The 17339-nt window shown below is 35.2% G+C and overlaps 1 pseudogene; it reads right to left on the bottom strand.

Annotated features, from left to right (window-relative positions):
* Nucleotides 1-1675: 1675 nt before the first annotated feature.
* LOC107864848 lies at nucleotides 1676-11281 on the bottom strand (annotated as a pseudogene).
* Nucleotides 11282-17339: the final 6058 nt, after the last annotated feature.

The following is a 17339-nucleotide window of genomic DNA, read 5'->3' as shown; positions in this document are numbered from 1 at the left end:
AAGTATCTTTCACCATGAACGACTATCTCTTGCCTGTCACATTCGAATTTGACCATTTGATACAACGTTGATGCAACTACTTTAGCCCTATGAATCCATGGCCTTCCCAATAACATATTATATGAAGCATCAATGTTCAGCACTTGGAAATCCATGGCAAAATCCACAGGCCTGATTGTCAATATGAATTCTATTTCACCAATGGCATTGGTTTTTGATCCGTCAAAACCTTTCACGCATATATTGTTAGGTTGGATTCTTTTTACATTAGTATTCAACTTTTGCAAAGTTGACATAGAACAAATGTTAGTGCCTGATCCTCCATCAATTAACGCTCGAGTGACAATGGAATGTTCACATTTCATAGAAATATACAGACCTTTGTTATGCTAGTACCTTCCATAGGCAATTCATTATCTGAGAAAGTAATTTTATTTGTTTCAAGGATCCTTCCAACAACTTTTTCCAGCTAATTCACTCTAATATCACTGGGAACACATGCTTTATTAAGAATCTTCGTTATAGCCTTGCGGTGTTCCTCTAAATGTATCAATAAAGACAACAAAGAAATTCGTACTGGTGTCTTGTTCAACTGCTCTACAACAGAATATTCTGACAATTTTATTTTTTCTAAGAATTCTTCAGCTTCTTCATCAGTGCCAGGCTTCCTGGCTGTCATTTATTCTTCATCACCTTGTTTATTCTTTCTTAACTCTACTGGAGTATAACATCTTCCAGATCGAGTTAATCCTCCTACTTTATCTACATCTTCTGTAACTTCTTTCCCCTTGTGCATCACCACAACGCGATCATAATTCCAAGGGACTGCCTTAGTATCAACCATAGAAAGTTGTGACACTGGTTTAATAACAATAGGAGCTATAGGAGCTCCTTTTATGATTAAAAGAGGCTTATTGGATCTTTCGGGAATAATGAGTTTCGGCTTTATTTGACTTGACCCAATATTTTTTGAAATCTCTTTCCCTACCACCAAGGGGACATTCTATAAGTCGGGTTTTGTTATCACCACCTCCACTTCTACATGCTTTTCTTTTGTCAAATCTACAGCATTTGCTAATTTTTCTGAATCAGTTTTAATTTTAATTATCGTCTTAAAGGAAATTGTAGCATCTTCACCACTGAGTATCACTTCGAGCATATTTGTTTCATTATGATCTGGCAGTGAATTTTGATTGACATTTAGAGCGTCTAGACTTTCTACCATGATCTGTTGGGTATTAATCAACTCTTGAATGGCTCTTTTCAAATACCATCATTTCTCTGTGTCCTATCCTAGGGAATCATAACAATATTTACATCTTCTAGAATAGTCCAAGTTCTTCGGAGGAGGATTCGGGATCCTTCTCTCAATTGGGTTTAGAACATTCATTTTTCTTAGACTATGAAATAAACTATTGTAAGATATTCCAATAGGAGTGAAATTATCTTTTACCATATTATCCCTTTTGAAGTCTGCTCTAGGCCAGAAATTAGACCTGGGAGGGCCTCTTTGAACTTGCGGGATCGGTAGACGATTTTGGATAGCTAGTGCACGCTATTACGGGTAAGAAGGAGCCCGAGCATATGGTTGTGCATTGTAAATAGGATATTAAGGTGAAGGCGCAAAACATAATGGATTTTATGCATATGGTTGACGCGCACCCCTCCAATTTTGTCATGGACTTGGCACGACAGTTGCTACATCCTCTTTTCTTTTCTTTCCCCCAAAACTTCCTGTACCACTTTGAATTTCCTGTGTTGTTGCTTTCAAAGCGGCCTGACTGATGATTTTTCCTGATTTTATTCTATTTTCTACCATCTCTCCAACTTTGATAACTTCGGCAAATGTGCTTCCGATAGTAGAGAGAAAATAATGGAAAAAATCAGGCTCTTGTGCTTGCAGAAAAATATCAATCATTTTAGATTCTTTTATCGATGGTCTGACTCTTGAAGCCTGCTCTCTCCATCTGACGGCATACTTTTGAAAACTTTTGGTCATCTTTTTTCTCATGTTAACAAATGTAGTGCGATATGGCACTATCTCAATGTTATATTAAAATTCTTGAACGAAATCCCTAGCCATGTCATCTCATATGTGCCAATGGTAAACGTCTTGGTCAATAAACCATTCAGAAGCTGTCCCTATAAGGCTTTCTCCAAAGTAAGCCATCAATAATTATTCTTTTCCTCCTGTGCCCCTTAATTGATTATAGAACTTCTTCAAATGAGCTATAGGATCATCGTGTCCTTCATATTTGTCAAACTTTAGTATTTTGAATCCTATCGGCAAATAGACATCAGGAAACATACACAAATCCTTGTATAAAAATACTTTTTGGTCCACCTAATCCTTGCATATTTCTCATACTCTGCTCCAAGCTTCTAACTTTTCTAGCTATCTCCTCTTGTTCCTCATTCTTGGCAATCTTCTCAATCACGATAGGAGTATCGTTTTGATGAACATGATAATATGGATTTTGAGATTTGAAAGTCATTTTAGGAGGATACAATATATCATGACTTGGTTTCCCCATATTCTTCGGTATTGTCAGTTGAGTACCCGCGGTAGCTGGTGCTACAGAAGTAAAAAGCGGGTTATTTGTGACAGACAGATTTGGTGGGTCCTTGGTAGAAGTACCAGCAACTCCAGACATATTAGAAAATGGGACAAATCCTGGTGGGTAAAATGGATCACTAGTTTGAGCTGGGTCACAATTTGGATCATTTGAAGTTGAAAGTCTAGGGATTGAAGAAGACGGGGCTTGTCCATTCAACCAAGCTTGGTAAATCTCTGCCATCTGTTGTTTCAATGATTTTATTTCTTCCATTGATGCTACTTCCTGCGAAATCAACTGATTCTGCTCTTCTTCACTGTCAGACCCTATATGTTCTCTGTGGGTCATTCTTCTTTTACCATTGTATCTGGTGTTATACGGATGTGATGCCAGTTTAAACATAAACCAACCACCATTTACTTTATCTTTCTGTATCAAAACAAAAAATCATCACCGAAATCGAAACTCGAACAGAAATATAGAACTCAGATCTAATGCTTTTTCATTTTTGCCTGTTGTTTTCCTCTTGATGATTTGAATATTTCAACTACTCTTTTTTTCTCTGACTTCTGATATTTTTGGTTTGATCTCTCTGATGACGAATGTATAAAAAAAAATCTGTACTCTGTGGGTCAAGAGTCCTTTAAATAGTAAATTATTGGGGGGAGGGGAGGGGGAATAGGGGAGGGAATAGTTTTTTCAATTAAAGTGACGGTATTGAATAGGGATTAATTTATTTACAGAGTCGCCACTTGGAATTGAGTTATGGTGTTCCAAGTCACCTTTTTGAATCCCTAATCAAAAGGAAATAACTCTTTGTTGGTCTGCGAAAATGAAAGACCGGGTAAGGAATTTTGTTGGCAGAGGGGAACGTGTGAGACACCCCTCGAGTCCCGTGGTTCTAGCACGGTCGCTTTTATTGACTTATCTTAACTAAAACTATTTTGAAAAAATTATGTTAAGGCCTAAGTTCGCTCATTTTTATTATATGAAAACTTGTATATTCTTTTATATTAAATAAATTGATGAAAATTAAAAAAAATTTGCAAGAAAAATATTTGCCAAGGTTTATTTTTACACTCTTGAATTTTCAAAAAGTCTCAAAAAGATGTGTATGCCGCATTCTTAATTTACCTAACATCAAAAACTTTAATTTATCTATTATAAACTCGTAACAACTTTTTTTTATTCAAAACATTATTTGTCCTTAACATTAAACTAAAACAATAATCATTTAAAGTAATTAATTAATTTAATAAATAATTATCAAAATTTATTAACGACATATAAATAAATATATAAATTAATAATGAAAATAATATCTCCTAAATCATTTAATTTCACTTGTTATAAATTTTTAAAATAATTTAATAATGCATAAGAATTACACATTTAATTAATATATCATGATTATGAAAAGGATAAAAAAAAATACTAAAATTAATAACGTAACATTATATCACAATATGTTAATGTATTACATTCTTTAAAAATATGAGTCATTGTTATATTCCAAAACTACTTCTTTATCTTAAAATAATTGCATAAAGATATTATTTCATATTTCTCAGTTATCAACCAAAATTGTATCATGCCAATGGAAAAGTAAATACACGGCCAGATCTGTAAATTTTTTGTTGGACATTAACGGAAGAAAAGAAAATGGCAATGCCAGTTAGAGAGGCCAACTCCAGTGAATTGGTTCGCCGGCGTGGGTATTTTGGGGCCAGTGGTGGCTCGGGCAGCGGGGAAAGAAGAAAGGCGGCGAGAAAGGGAAGAAGAGAATGGCGGCGACAGCGGTGCTGACTTCGTCTGCCGGTGGCATGAAAAAAAAAGAGTTGGTGACAGAAAAAGGAAGATTGAAGCGGCGCGGGACCGGTTTGAAGTTTTTCGGTGTAATCACATCACCGGAACAGTAATACACTGTGAGATGAATTATTTTAGCAAAGTTTACCCTCGTTTTGGGATTTTTGAGAAATTTCTCACTGAAAAATTCAGAAAATACCAATTCTTTTCATCTCGTTTAATTTTGGATTTTTGTTTCTCCATTCTCTTATTGTTTTCTACTAGTTTTCCTATTTTTCATATTCTATATTTCTTGCATGTATGACTATCAGTAATACAACAGAGAAACTATGTGTATTGATTTATATCAGTGAATACATATACATAACAGTGTATATTACTACATTCATTTTTTTTTACTGCATTTTTATGGAACTAATATATAATTATTCAAAAAATTAATGACACAACATGAAGTAGCAGAAGATTCATAAAATCAAACATATATGGTACGTAATACATTGAAATCAGTCAAACATTTTTTATTCATACTTATTCATAGTACAATTAATAAAATAAATAATATGTGATTGAATAGAACCTGTATCGAAACAAAAAATCATCACCGGAATCGAAACTCGAACAGAAATACAGAACTTAGATCTAATGCTTTTTCGTTTTTTCCTGATGTTTTCCTCTTGATGATTTGAATAATTCAACTACTCTTTTTTTTTTTACTTTGACTTTTGATATTTTTCGTCTGATTTATCTGATGATGAATGTACGTAGTTGGGTGAAGAATCCTTTAAATAGGGGATTGTTGGGGGGGGGGGGGGGGGGAATAGTTTTTACTAGATAAGATTTTTGAATTTGAAACATATTTTTTTTAATTGAAGACAATAATAATAATAATAAATAAATATGATAATAATAATAAATCAATAAAATAATAATAACTATAAATATAATAATAATTAATTAATTTTATATTAATCAAAACGTAATAACAATTTATAAATAGACAAAAATAAATGTAACAAAATAGTTTTAAAACTACTAATTTATTGGTTAAAATTTAGAATAAATAATATATTTTTATATTATTTTTAAAATTAGAATAAAAATATAAACAAAATATCTAAAAATTAACTTTATTTAGTTATTTACTTTTTAACTAAAAATTTATTAAAATAAAAATAAAAATAAGAATCAAAATAATATATGATTAAATATATAAATATAAAATATTTAATATCGACAAACAAGTTAAAATTTAGGGAAGATCAAAAATCACGTGCCTATATTTTTGCCCCTCTTTGTGTGAAATCTCGGAGAGTTTTCATACAAAGAAGTAGACAAGATATGATTTTTAATCCTTCGATTATTTGAAAACTAAGAATAAAATAAACTTAAAATTGAAATAAAAGGGAAAATGTGACTGAGTCCTTGTTTTGGACATCCTACCTAGCCCGGGTTATAAGAGAATCAGGTCATGAGTAATTCAAAGGTAACATGATGAGAGAAAGAGTGAGACATGAAGTGAGATTCCGTCGAGTTTTTGGTTGACGACTTCTGCTTTTTTTTACATCAAATTACTAACAAAATCAAAAATGAAAAATACAAATGAAAAATGCAATCTTCAGAATCTTGATTCAAGTCTTCATGACTTGAACTCAAAAATTCACCCTATTCTCCAAGTGGGCTCCTAGACTTCTAATCTCTTCAACCTGTTTTTCAGGCGGGCTCTTGGACTTACAATTTCTTCACCCTGTTCTTCAGACGGGCACCTGGACTTACAACTTCTTCACTCTGTTCTTCAGGCTAGCTCATGGACTTATAATTTCTTCACCCTGTTGTTCAAGCGGGCTCCTGGACTTATAATTTTTTACCCTGTTCTTCAGGCGGGCTCCTGGATTTATAATTTCTTCACCCTATTCTTCAGGCGGGTTCCTGGACTTATAATTTCTTCACCCCATTCTTTAGGCGGCTTCTGGACTTATAATTTTTTCACCCTGTTCTTCAGGCGGGCTCCTGAACTTACAACTTCTTCATCCTGTTCTTCAGGTGGGATTCTGGACTCAAAGAAAATAGTGAAACATAAAAATACCATCCCATTCTTCAGGAGGGTCCTGGACATAAAATAAATTCTCATTCTTTAAGAGGGTCCTGAGCATAAAAAATAAATTTCCATTCTTCAAGAGGGTCCTGTCCCATTTTTCAGGAGGGTCCTGAGCATAAAATAAATTTCCATTCTTCAAGAGGGTCCTGTCCCATTCTTCAGGGGGTCCTAAGCATAAAATAAATTTCCATTCTTCCGGAGGGTCCTGAGCATAAAATAAATTCTCATTATTCAGGAGGGTCCTATCCCATTCTTCAGGAGAGTCCTGAGCATAAAATAAATTCTCATTTTTCATGAGGGTCCTGTGCAAAAATTAAATTCCCATACAAGACACATAAAATTTTTGCCCCAGTTTGTACTGGAAAAATTTATGTGTCACTGGATCTTAATATATCTTGCAAAGAGTAAAGTTTACCGTGACCAATATCCAACATCAAATGTTGTAACCATGCTTATTGCGTTGACAGAAATGTGAAATCACATCCTTTGTCTGCAAACTTTAGTGTGGAAAAGAATATCCCATCTCTGTTTCAAACAAAGAAAAATTATGAGTTTTTAAGAAAATGTGGTGGTTGGTTTGTGGCATTTGGCTTTTGAAGTGGCCGCTTTTGCACTTGTCATGCTCAACTCCTTTTCCAATCTTTGACAAATATTCACTGAATTGTCATACTTCTGACACCGAGTTTTGACTACTGAGTCCTCAACTCAAATCATATTTTTGTTGTTTGATGCTTCTGAGTTTAGCTTTCAATACATCCCTTACATTTTCACGAGTTTAAAAGGGTCAAATAACAATCATTTTCAGTACCTTACTTTTACTTTGAAACGTTATCTCTGTGCATTGACCTTTTGTATTGCTTTGTACCCTTAAAGGAGTTGGTAGCGAGTTTGGAGTCCTTTCTCACTTGAACTAACGTGAATTTGATTCAAAATACAAAAAAAAAATCATTTGATGACAAGGACACAAAAAATCAAAAATTAAAATAAAACAAAAAGAAAAAGACAATCGGCATCTCTTTTTCAAAACAAAGAGGAAACTTATCTGAATGTGGAAACCGATTCTAGTGATTATGACATGCATTTTGAATCAAACAACCACATCTACCCATACCAATCATTTGTCAACTTTTGTCCACTTATTGAGTTTGAAACTGAGCCATTGTTGAATTTATTCACTCTAAATTACTATCCTCCTTCGGCTTGTGGCACCTCAATGGGTTTTTGCCATCGAGCCTATCTCATTTTCATCTCTTTCTCAACTCACTGTCGTCTTATGGTGCCCGAAAGGGTTTTCACCAATAAAACTCTCTCATTTTTATTTTTTTTTGCAGAAAATAACACCTAAAATATGAAATATCATGCACTCATAACATGTTTATCCTTGACATTCTCAAAGATCGATCTAAAGGTCTTTCTTTGGTTGTAACTTGGCTTTTGGAAAGGGGTTAGAAAGAAAGGGCGACATGAGGTTCAAAAATTTACATAATCATTGGGTAAAATATTCAACTTTTGGAATCGATTCTTTTAAGAAAATAAAATTTTGCCCCAGTTTTCTTTCATCCTGGGTAATTTCAATTTTGTCTTGGTTGGACCGAACCCCAGAGTAGGGCTGCCTACGTATCTTGTCATAGTAAGAATCAAATCAAACGTAGTTCAGGCATCTAAATTCTTTTGCTTGATTTTGAATTTTTTATTGAATTGATTTGATTTTTTTTTATTTTTTTCAACTTTTTTTTTACTTTAATTTGATTCCAAAAGAGGGGTACGAAGAAAGATAAAAGCTCAAAAGGGGTAAGCAAAGGTTAATATATTATTCGGATAGTAGAATAAAATTCCTTCATCATTTCAATCTTTTAAAATGCAAGTACAAAACATACATAATATAATTGTACATGAATATCATACATAATATCTTTTAACTGCATCAACATTGATCGGCATTTCTTCCATTTTGCCTTCTATATCAGTCAGATATAATGCGCCATTAGCTAACACTTTCTTCACCATGAATGGTCCATGCCAATTAGGAGAAAATTTGCCTTTAGCTTCAATCTGATGAGGAAGGATGTGTCTCAAAAATAACTGACCAACTTCAAAATATCTGTGATGCACCTTTTTGTTATATGCTCGTGCCATTCTCTTTTGGTATAGTTGTACATGACATACTGATGTCAATCTTTTTTCATCAATCAAGCTTAATTGCTCTAAACGAGTCTTGACCCATTGGTCTTCATCAATTTTAGTTTCTACAATTACTTGAAGAGATGGAATCTCAATCTCTGCAGGTATAAATACTTTAGTTCCATACACTAACAAGTAAGGAGTTGCACCAATTGAAGTTCGAACTGTAGTACGATAACCCAATAAAGCAAAAGGTAACATTTTATGCCATTGTCGGGCAAACCCTGCACCATCTTGCAAAGTATTTTCTTTAAGTTCTTGTTTGCAGCTTTTACAGCTCCATTCTCCTTTGGATAATAAGGGGTTGAATTTTGATGCATAATCTTAACTTACTGGCCACTTCTTGCATCAGATAGCTATTGAGATTCACAGCATTATTTGTGATAATTATCTGTGGGATGCCGAACCGACAAATGATGTTGGAGTGAATAAAATCAACCACCACTTTCTTGGTCATTGACTTCAAAGTCACTGCTTCCAACCACTTCATGAAATGATCAATGGATACCAAGATGAACCTATGTCCATTCAAGGCCTTTAGTTCAATTGGTCTAATTACGTCCATCCACAAGCCACAAAAGGCCATGGAGCAGTCATTGTATGCAACTCAGATGGAGGGGAATGTATCAAGTCTCCGTGTACCTGGCATTCATGACATTTATGAACGAAATTGATGGAATATCATTCCATGGTGAGCCAATAATAACCTGCTCGGAGTATTTTCTTTGCCAAAACATACCCACTCGTGTGGTCCACAAATCCTAGAATGTACTTCAGTCATGATTTTTTAAGCTTCTTTAGCATCTACACACCTCAAAAGTCCCAAATCAGGAGTCCTCTTATACAAGATTTCTCCACTTAGGAAAAAATCCACTAGACAAACATCGAATGGTTCTCTTTTGGTTACCATCGGCATGTATAGGATATTTTCCAGTCTGAATATATTCTTTAATATCATGGAACCACAGCTCCCCATCAAGTTCTTCCTCAACCATATTACAATATGCATGTTGATCATGAATCTGTATATGTATAGGATCAATATAAGTTTTGTCAGGATGTTGAAGCATCGAAGATAAGGTCACCAAAACATCAGCAATCTCATTATGAGCTCTGGGAATGTGTTTGAACTTTATTGATACAAATCTTTGATAAAGATCTTGCAAACAACCTCTATATGGTAGGAGTTTTGAATCATGAGTCTCCCAATCTCCTTGTATTTGGTGGACTAATAAATCTGAATCTCCTAATACCAACAATTCTTGGATCCCCATATCAATGGCTAATCTTAATCACAGAATGCAAGCTTCCTATTCTGCCATAATATTGGTACAATAGAATCAAAGTTGGGCTGTTATAGGATAATATTATCCTGATTTAGAAATAAGAACTGCTCATATCCCCACTCTTTTTACATTAACAGCTCCATTAAAGAACAACTTCCAGCCTGAATGACAATCATCAGAGATAACTTCATCAATATACAATACCTCTTTATCTGGAAAATAAGTCTTCAATGGCTCATACTCCTCATCAATAGGATTTTCAGCCAAATGATCCACCAAGGCTTGAACTTTCATTGCAGTTCATGTCACATAAACAATATCAAACTCTGTGAGAAATATCTACCATTTCACGAGTCTGCCTATGGGCGTAAACTTCTGAAAAATGTACTTTAAAGGATCCATACGAGAGATGAGGTAAGTAGTATAAAATGACAAGTAATGTTTCAGCTTTTGGGCTACCCAAGTTAAGGCACAGTACGTCTTATCAAGAAAAGTGTACTTAGCCTCATAAGTGGTAAACTTTTTGCTAAGGTAGTATATGGCCTGTTCTTTTCTGCCTGTAACGTCGTTTTGACCCAATACACAGCCAAAAGAATTGTCTAACACAGACATGTACAATATCAAGGGTCTGCCTAGCTCTGGAGGAACCAAAATAGGTGGATTCGACAAGTATCTCTTAATTCTGTCAAATGCCTCTTAACATTCTTCAGTCCATTCAACTTTAGCATTCTTCTTCAATAACCTGAATATTGGCTCACAGGTTGTTGTAAGCTGAGCAAAGAATCTAATGATATAATTCAACCTTCCAAGTAAGCTCATCACCTCTGTTTTATTTTTTGGTGGAGGAAGATCTTGAATAGTTTTTATTTTTGAAGGATCTAACTCAATGCTACGTCGACTGACTATAAACCCCAAGAGTTTTCCTATGGAACTCTAAATACACATTTTACTGGGCTAAGTTTGAGATCATACCTCTGAAGCCATTCAAAGAACTTTCTCAAATCTTTGACATGCTCAGATTGCTCTCTCGACTTAATGATCACGTCGTCCATATAAAATTCAATATCTTTGTGCATCATGTCATGAAACATAGTGGTGATTGCCCTCATGTAAGTTGCCCCAGTATTCTTTAGTCCAAAAGGTATGACTCGATAATAATATATCCCCCATGGCATAATAAATGATGTCTTTTCCATATCTTCTGGATCCAAAATGATCTGGTGATACCCCGCATAACAATCCACAAAAGACGTAAGATTATGTTTGGCACAATTGTCCATCAAAATATGGATATTGAGAAGTGGAAAATTATCTTTTAGACTCACCTTATTTAAATCACGATAATCAACACACATCCAAACTTTGCCGTCCTTCTTTGAAATAGGGATAATATTTGCCAACCAAGTAGGATACTGGGCCACTCGAATGACTTTAGCCTCAAGTTGCTTCGTGATTTCCTCTTTAATTTTTATACTCATGTCAGTTTTGAGCTTTCTTAGCTTTTGCTTGACAGGAGGAAAAGGAGGATCAATTGGCAACTTGTAAACTACCAAATTAGTGCTCAAATCGGGTATATCATCATTAGACCACGCAAAGATGTCTTTATACTCATGCAAAGCTTCAATTATAGCTTTATTTTGTTGTGGTTGAACATGTACACTTATCTTAGTCTCCCTAATATTTGCATGATCTCCTAAATTGATCGCCTCAATTTCTTCCAAATTGAGATTTGTCTTATTCTCAAACTGTTTGAAATCTTTGCTTATATCCTCAAATGCCTCTCCTTTATCATATTCGACTTCTTTATTCATTATTTTATAATTTGATTGGGTTTTTAAATCTGGTTGACAATTCTTCATGCAGTCATATCATTAGAATCGATATATAGAAAGAACTGTATGACAGAAATGAATAAATAAAAATCAGACTCAAAATAAAACGAAGGAAAACTACGCTTTATTAAAAACATAGATAGAAAGAGTTTTAACCTAAAATACCAAGTTGAAAGTTCTGAATTACAATCCTAGAATGATTCAAATTATAGGAGTAAAAATAAACAAACTACTAAGACTGAAAGAAAAACAAACAAATTACCAAGACTCCTTTATAATAGGGAGATGAGTGGCCTCTCAATTGTTAAGCTGGACATCAGGGAAGACAAACTGCACATCTGTATTGCTGGTACCTTCCCCAATTTCAACCATATCAGCTTCAATGAATATATTCTGAAACATCATTCATTGATTCTGCAGCAAGTAACTTGGAGGATCCAACAACACTAATTTTGATAAAAGACTCGTGAAGTGGTGGTATCGGCTTGGTAAGTGACCATGACTCTTTCTTATGCTTTTTAGCCTTCTTTATATCTTCAACAGTAGGCTCGTATCCCAAACCAAAAGTACCAAAGTTCTCATAGAGGTTTACCGGATGAACGATGCCTTACAAAAACATCCCTAGACCTTTCCCTAGTTTGAAACCATGCTTCAACATTTCATTCACTACCATAATAGATGCAGAGGATAATTCTCATCTTGCGATGAGATTCCCCTCGAGGATATGCTGATAACCACTACTTCAAAAGTTTGATGAATCAATACTACATTTGGAGTATCTGCTTCGATAGACGAAACAGAGTAGTCTTTATACATGGATAAGTCTCCTTCACCATGAACGACTATCTCTTACCTATCACATTCGAATTTGACCATTTGATGCAACGTTGATGCAACTGCTTTAGCCCTATGAATCCATGGCCTTCCCAATAACATATTATATAAAGCATCAATGTTCAGCACTTGGAAACCCATAGCAAAATTCACAGGCCCAATTGTTAATATGAATTCTATTTCACCAATGGCATCGATTTTTGATCCGTCAAAACCTTTGATGCATACATTGTTAGGTCGGATTCTTTCTACATTAGTATTCAACTTTTGCAAAGTTGACATAGGACAAATGTTAGTGCCTGATCCTCCATCAATAACACTCGAGTGATGATGGAATGCTCGCATTTCACAGTAATGTAGAGACCCTTATTATGTCCAGTACCTTCCACAGGCAATTCATCGTCTGAGAAAGTAATCTTATTTGCTTTAAGGATCTTTTCAAAAACTTTTTCCAATTGATTCACTTTAATCTCAATGGTAATGCATGCTTCATTAAGAATCTTCATTATAGCCTTGCAGTGTTCTTCTGAATGCAACAATAAAGACAACAAAGAAATCTGTGAATAAATAGAGTTTTCCAAAAAAACCTGCTAGTGGAGGAAGACCTCCTAGGGATAAGAGACATAGGGCTAAAGAGAGAGCCAAAAAAGGATCTTTTGTGTAAAATCCTGCATAATATCGAATGTTATCAGTTCCGGTACGTAGACCAAATAATACAATGCAAGCAAAAGTTCTGCGATTCATGGAGATATAGAACAACATATAAGTTATCATGCTTGTATATCCATCATTTAAGTCTCCAACAATTATTCCAATAATTACATATCCAATTTGGCCTATGGACGAATATGCAAGCATACGTTTCATGCTTTTTTGAGTAATAGCAATGAGATTTCCCAATATCATGCTAAGAATAGCTAGGATTTCTAGAAGAAGATTCCCTTATTTCAATTGTTGTGGAGAATCCAATTTCTAAGTCTTTTGGTACAATCTCTGACTTCCTCTTAAAAGGCAGCCATGAAAAGTATGACCTGAAAGCATCTATTTTAGATTTACTGTTGCCATCCCATCCGAGAGGAAATCTATGATATTTACCACACCCTAGAGGAAATCAAAGCAGCCATAGAATAGAAGATGAGAATTAGCGATATTAGCGAACTGATCTCTAGGCTTTCCAAGCCTGACCTTAGACAGAGAAGGGGTTTTCCAGTCTTCAAAAAAAGAAGATCCGCCTGTCATTCCTATTAAGATTATTTGTGCACTACGACCTGAGATTAAGCTCGCCTGAAAGTATCTTGCGGTAGACCTACGACTCCCCAATCACTGCCTATTACCTCCCGTCTCTAAATCTCTAGGCCTCAGCTGAAATCTCATAGAAAAGCAAGAAATCTCTTAAGAGAAGTCCTTCTAAAGTTTGAAAGTCAGAAGACTAGGGTTATTAAGTTAGAGGGGAGATAGTACAAGAAAACTATCTTAGAGCCTCTTCACTTCCTAAGTCCTCGGGACCTACCAAATCCTCCTATGAAATTCCTAGTCCCCTTCTTCATCCTTCTTTTTAACCCGTATGCCTAAGAGGTATGTGCGAGCCCCTCTTGAATGATCAGTTAGGCAGATACAGAGATTCCTATTGAGATAGGCGTACCAGCCCTACGTAAGACAGACTTTATTCTTTCATCAACTCTTACTAGCCTTCCCCCGGACACAAACGAAGTCAGAGTTGTTGCTTTCAACTCAATAAAATTAGGAGACCTTTCTCAGTCAATACTGACTACATGAAACTAAAGGAACATAGTCTAAATCAATCACAAGACTTATCTTCTGGACTAGCTTTTGCCCTAGGTTATTAGGACTTTTTCGTTAAGGTTTGATCCAATATTGCTTTAATCTTTAGTAAAGGATTAACCAGGTCTTGGATTAGAATACAAGGAGGGATATGTAACTCTATTTTTAGGGCTTTCTCAGACTAAGGAGAGAATAAACCGAGAGGAGCGTCCTTGACTTAATATATGGCTTTAGGCCCTCGCTTGGAAAGTAGAGCTCTTTTCTTGCTCTCTCAATAGAGTCTTTTTTCCTAACTTCATAGTTGATGAAATGGACAGTTCGCACGGAGCTAGGTAGTGGGTAAGATCAAATAGATCTCTTAGCTGGAAGCTATCCCTTTTATAGTGGCATGCCATTCTTCCAATGCCTTTCTACTACCATTCCTCTCTTTTCTGATGAAGGAAGGAGACTACACCTAGGTAAATAGATGATATTCTCCCTTCAGGCCTAAGCCTAATTAGTAGCTTTCCTTGTTGTTGGCATTTCATCCCCGGTAGTTGGTAGAGGCGAGAATAAGAAGATCTTCTATGGGACTTAGGGCCTTGAGGCCCAAGCTTCTTGTTGTTATGAGTGAGTTAGAATTATTATTTTTTGACTTCTAAATCTATTTCCAAATACCCTAAAAGCAACAAATAAAGAAGCAATTAAAGATATAAGGCCTCTCATTTCCATTAGGCAGATGCATTCCCATTGTAACGGCGGCAGAGGGTGCCTCAAGGTCGCAGCAGTTTTTCCATGTCAACTTAGTTGAAAAGCATCCTAGAGATTGATTGGCTTTTCCAGTACTAGGCTTTTGCTTTATTGTAGTTCTTCTCTTTACATCTACCTCCAAAACAAAAAGGACAACGAAATTGCTATATAAAGAAAGATGTGGACTGGAGAGTTTGGATTGAGGTCAATATGCTTAACACATCGTAGTTGGACAACTTATCAAAGAAAGGAGAAAAAAAAGTATTTTTTGTCGGCATCACACATATAGCATGTGTGCCGTGAGTGAGAGGTCAATCACTTTCAGCTTTTCTTTTGAAATTCAACAACATTATGAAGAGCTCTTTTTGGCTTGAACCTTCATTTTTTTGCTTGATAAAAATATCATATCATACATAAGAGAAGAAAGCTGGTAGCAGAGGGTGGAGAAGTGCCACACCTTTATGGATTGCTCGAGTGTAGCGTACTGGTTCTTATTGAGATTAGGTTGGTGTTCAGTGTGGGCAGTCTCCTCTATCAAAATAGTAAGAGGAGAAGAAGAACTTCTCTTAGATCTTTAAATTTCACATTGGAACTTCTTTTTTTCAACTTTTTTTTCACTTTAATTTGATTCCAAAAGAGGGGTACGAAGAAAGATAAAAGCTCAAAAGGGGTAAGCAAAGGTTAATATATTATTCGGATAGTAGAATAAAATGTCTTCATCATTTCAATCTTTTAAAATGCAAGTACAAAACATACATAATATAATTGTACATGAATATCATACATAATATCTTTTAACTGAATCAGCATTAATCGGCATTCCTTCTATTTTGCCTTTTATATCAGTCAGATATAATGCACCATTAGGTAACACTTTCTTCACTATGAATGGTCCATGCCAATTAGGAGAAAATTTGCCTTTGGCTTCAATCTGATAAGGAAGGATGTTTCTTAGTACTAACTAACCAACTTCAAAATGTCTGTGATGCACCTTTTTGTTATATGCTCGTGCCATTCTCTTCTAGTATAGTTTTGCATGACATACTGACGTCAATCTTTTTTAATCAATCAAGCTTAATTACTCTAAATGAGTCTTGTTCCATTGGTCTTCATCAATTTCAGCTTCCAAAATTATCCGAAGAGATGGAATCTCAATCTCTACAGGTATAACTACTTCAGTTCCATACACTAACAAGTAAAGAGTTGCACCAATTGAAGTCCGAACTATAGTACGATAACCCAAAAGAGCAAAAGGTAACTTTTCATGCCATTGTCGGGAACCCTGCACTATCTTACGGAGTATTTTCTTTAAATTCTAGTTGGCAGCTTCTACAGCCCCATTTGCCTTTGGACGATAAGGAGTAGAATTTTGATGCATAATCTTAAATTGTTGGCACACTTCTTGCATCAAATGACTATTGAGATTTGCAGCATTATCGGTGACAATTATCTTCGGAATGTCAAACTTGTTGGAGTGAATAAAATCAACCACCACTTTCTTGGTCACTGACTTGAAAGTCGTTGCTTCCATCCACTTTGTGAAATCATCAATGGCTACCAAGATGAACCTATGTCCATTCGAGGCCTTCAATTCAATTGGTCCAATTACGTCTATTCCTCAAGCCATAAAAGGCCATGGACCAGTCATTGTATGCAACTCAAATGGAGAAGAATGTATCAAGTCTCTGTGTACCTGGCATTCATGATATTTTTGAACGAAACTGATGAAATCTGGCTCCATGGGGAGCCAATAATAGCCTGCTCGGAGTATTTTCTTTGTCAAAACATACTCACTCATGTGTGGTCCACAAATCCCAGAATGTACTTCAGTCATGATTTTTGAAGCTTCTTTAGCATCTACACACCTCAAAAGTCCCAAATCAGGAGTCCTCTTATACATGATTCCTCTACTTAGGAAAAATCCACTAGACAAACATATAATAGTTCTATTTGATTACCATCGGCATGTATAGGATATTTTCCAGTCTGAATATAGTCTTTGATATCATGGAACCATGGCTCTCCATCAAGTTCTTGCTCAATAACATTGCAATATGCATATTGATTATGAATTTATATATGCAAAGGATCAATATAAGTTTTGTCAGGATGTTGAAACATCAAAGATAAGGTCGCTAAAGCATCAGCAATCTCATTATGAGCTTTGGGAATGTGTTTGAACTTCACTGATACAAATTGTTGACAAAGTTCTTGCAAACAACCTCTATATGGTAGG

The sequence above is a fragment of the Capsicum annuum genome, chromosome 3 (assembly GCF_002878395.1).
Source record: "Capsicum annuum cultivar UCD-10X-F1 chromosome 3, UCD10Xv1.1, whole genome shotgun sequence".
Lineage (NCBI taxonomy): Eukaryota > Viridiplantae > Streptophyta > Magnoliopsida > Solanales > Solanaceae > Capsicum > Capsicum annuum.
The sequence above is the reverse complement of the archived record's forward strand: the minus strand, read 5'-3'. Positions and strand labels throughout refer to the sequence as shown.